The sequence below is a fragment of the Octodon degus genome, unplaced genomic scaffold (genome assembly GCF_000260255.1).
Source record: "Octodon degus isolate 3935 unplaced genomic scaffold, OctDeg1.0 scaffold00016, whole genome shotgun sequence".
Classification (NCBI taxonomy): domain Eukaryota; kingdom Metazoa; phylum Chordata; class Mammalia; order Rodentia; family Octodontidae; genus Octodon; species Octodon degus.
In genome coordinates, this window is record NW_004524592.1 from 8,805,691 (window position 1) to 8,809,710 (window position 4,020).

The following is a 4,020-nucleotide window of genomic DNA, read 5'->3' on the forward strand; positions in this document are numbered from 1 at the left end:
CTGTTCCCTCCCTTTTATATAAATGTGATTTCCAGAAGTGATAACAAACACTATTCTAGTCCTGTTCTTCATCTAAACTGATAATTTTAATTAAAATGATGGCTAATCACTCTTCCTCTGAGTTCTCAATTGTGTGTGCTTACGCGCCGAGCACCGCACTGCCCTGGAGGCATAGGAATGTAATTTTTTAAAAATGTCTTCTCTGGAAGTTTACAGTGGTAGAGAGGGGTGAGTAAAGAGACAGACAGATCATGAGAAATAGAGTCTCCAACTGGAAGGAAAGATGGCTAACGATAGAGCTAAAGGAGTGAAGAGAAGCTATCCACATACCAAGGAGTTCAGACATATTGTAAGTTAATAGAGAGATAGTGACTTTTTAGAAAGAAGAAACATGGTCATGTTTTTATTTTTTAAAAAGCACCTTGGGAAGCCTTATAAAAAGGAGAGGTAAGGTGATACACACATATAATCCCAGCTCTGGGGAGGCTGAGACAGGAAGATCACTTCAAGTTCAGTGTCGGCTTAGGCTACATAATGAGTTCTAGACCAGGCTGAACCACATAGCAAGACCCTGTGTAAGAAAAAAAAAGTTTAAAACACAGGGTTGTGAAGGGGTAGCATGGTGGGCACACCTGAGGGAGCCTGGCTAGGGAAGCTATTGTAGCATTTCAGTAGGAAACTGCATATCTGGATGAAGTAGTGGGCCTGAAAAGGGCTTGGGGTGGGGCTGAGGAGGGTTTGAGGTAAGGTTATGGAAAAATGGGGGCAGCAGGATATGGGAATTGAGGGAAAAAAGTAAGTAGGCAGGTTTCCACGCCTCTGGCTCCACATCTGGAGAAAAGCTGTCTGCATCCCAGCATTTTGGGGAAGAAGACGCCTTGAGCTTTTGCACTAGCCCCAAGTCACCTGTCTTGGCTTTTCTGGTCCGCTTTCCTGGCAAGCTTGGAGTCAGGCCCTAACAGGGCCTTAACACATCCCTTTGAAGGTCCAAAGGAGCACAAAGCCTTTCAGGATCCCAGAGCTGCAAAAGATGTTCTCTTTACCCAATTCTTCCAGTGCCACCTGCAAGGGCCCCCAGAACAGAATGGTCCCCTTGCCAAGAGAAGCTCATGAAGTGGAGGTGATGTGCATATCCTGCGCTACCTGAAGCCCTGACCTGAAGTTAGGGAGCCACATGAGCTCTGCTGAGGGCAGGGCAGAGGATTATCAGGTTTCACAAAAGACCAGCTGCTCACTGTAGGAAAAAAGTAGCTTCTGGTTAAGGTGTTAAGAAAGCATCAAGGCGCAGTAAATATTTTCATCTTTTATATGAGATTTTAATATATCTTTTTGAAAGATTTATAACTCATATAATCTATGGTTCATGAAAAAAACAAGGATCGGCCAAATTTAGGTTCAAAGTAACATCCCAATGTTTTGTTTCTTGGCTTTAATGGCCTTGTGAACTGAATTTATTTATGACTTGTCTGCTACAGTGTGAAGATTTACTGACCACTCATTTTAAGTAATGCCTGTAAATCCTTTCAATAATGTAGATAGGCCTTAAAAGGGAAATTATACATCCAATCTTTACTGTAATTCTGCACTTTCTTACAGGAAGAGCACAGCCCCCCGGGGTTCCATCCCCAGCATGCTGTGCCGGCCCTGCCCCTTGGGTGCACTGAGACAGCCTTTAAGACTAGGTGTGGTGGTGCATGCCTGTAATCCCAGAGTTTGGGAGGCTGAAAACAGGAGAATCAACTACAAGTCCGATCTACAGAGTAAGACCCTATAGTCCCTATACCAAATACATAAAAAAATAATAATGAGATAATAATAGGGGCCATAGAGATAGCTCAATAGAATAAGGGCTTGCCTGGCAAGTACAAGGTCCTGAATTCAATTCCCAGTACCACAAAAAATGAAATAAGATAATAATAATTTATCAAGGGCCCAGCTTGGCGGCTTAAGCACCTACCTGGTAAGTGTGAAGTCCCGAGTTCAATCTCCTGACCCCCACCCAGCCAAAAAAAAATTGTTGACTTGAAAATGACCACTCTTTGGTGAAATGGTGGCAGCAGGAGCCAGAAATAGAGGGAAAGAGTCCATTTTAAATCCTCTTAAGTTTCATAGATGCTGTTTCTTATAATTTTTTAACTGCAAAATTTTAAATTTCAACCTTAACAGTTGAAAGACTAGGGACCAGGGAGATTTACAACTCTCCTGTTCTCGTGTGATACATACTGTCTTCCCTAGGCACTGACAAGTGGCTTCCTATGTCCTGTTTGAGATTTTGTATCGTAAAAATTTCCCCCCAATTAAGGGTACTGTGTCTTATGTTAAAGAGATAAGATGAGAAACTATATAAAAATAATGAAGGCTTTCAATATTTATATCAAAACTATGATACAATTATTGCAGTGTTACCAGCCTTGTGATATTAAAGGTTTTTTTTCATAAAGGTTTTTAGCTCCTGTTGTTTTGTGGGCACAGGAGATTAAACACTGGGCCCTCACACTGAACTACATTTCCAGCCCCCCTTTTAGTGTTCGTTTTGCAGCAGGGTCTCATCAAGCTGCCAATGTGCCTGCCTGGGTTCCCACTTTTTCATCTTCCTCCCTCAACCTCCCACAATGCTCAGCTTACAAGAGTGTGCCACCATTGTTGTGTTTTTGTTTTGTTTTTTAAACAGAAACTGTAAAGTACCCTCTTTAGTGTCTTAGAAATTAGAGTTTGGAAACCAGCTTCACATAAGTCTGCCTCTGTTCAGGGGAAAGTGGAAACTTATGGATAAGTAGTGCTGATTTATTACAAAGCAGTTAAAATTCTTGAGTAGAAAAACTTCCGCTGAGTGTTGTGAAAGAACAGGAACTGCTTGTTAGACAGAAGACAAAGAGAAGAATGTGTACACTTAATAAAAACATCCATAAAGCAAGGATCTGATAGCTTTCTGATAGCCTGTTGACATACATCTTGAATGTCTGGATTCAAAATAGTTATCTGATCCTTCCGGATGCCCTTGTAGGCATCATCTTGAGATATGCAGGTAAGTCCTTCCTTAGTGGCTTTCTTACAGTGTGTGGGGGTGGGGGTGTGAGTGGGTATGGGTGGGTCCAGGCATTCAACCCAGGACCAGAGGCACAGTAGGCAAGTATTCTACTAGTACCAAGCTAAATCTCTAGCCCCCAACTCCACTTTAAGAAGCTCTTTTAACGTTCCTTACATCCTAACTTTCCTTTTTACACTCTTAGCCTCTTTTTGTCTAAAACAGTTCCTCACCCCTCTTTTCATTTTCTGGACCCTGCCATGTTTAAATCATAGAGGTCAAGGAAAAATTCCTGCCCACCATTTGAAGATGTATTGGAATAAACATGCAGACAAAATAGGACAAAGAGCATGCAAGTTTCTTAATGTGCAAAAAGTGAAAGATCACAGGAGTGTGGTTACCCACTAGCCCAGGAAGAGTCAGTGACTTATATACTCCTTTTCTATAGGGCAAGGGGAGAATGGACAAGGTCAAGGAGATAGTGGTATTTTTGAGGAACTGAGTGAGCTTGGAGAATATACTGGAACAAAGTGTATTGGTGCAATGGAACAGTCAAGGGGATGTAAATAACACTCCATGGGACTAAAAGAAAGGCCAATAGTGTGTGACAAGTTTTCCAGGTGTCCAGGTGGTACCTGCCTTGTTTCTCCATTGTGAATTTATTGTTTTCCCCTTTGTAAGCATAGGCAATAAGTAGAGAGAGGGAGAAATGCCCATTGCTCATCATCCACCTTCACCTATAGTTTGAGAACTGTATGTCCATCATACTTTGTAAATTATGACATATATAAATATGTCAAATTATTATAATATACATATATGTATGTCTATATTTTACTGTAATGAAAATAACTTTCCTCTCCATCTGCTGATTCATTAATTTACATGCGTATGGACTCATAGTTCCTTGTTTTATTCCATTGACTATAATCCATTCCTATCACTATATTTTGATGCCTCAGATTGGTGAGTGTGAATTCCATCAAGCTGGATCC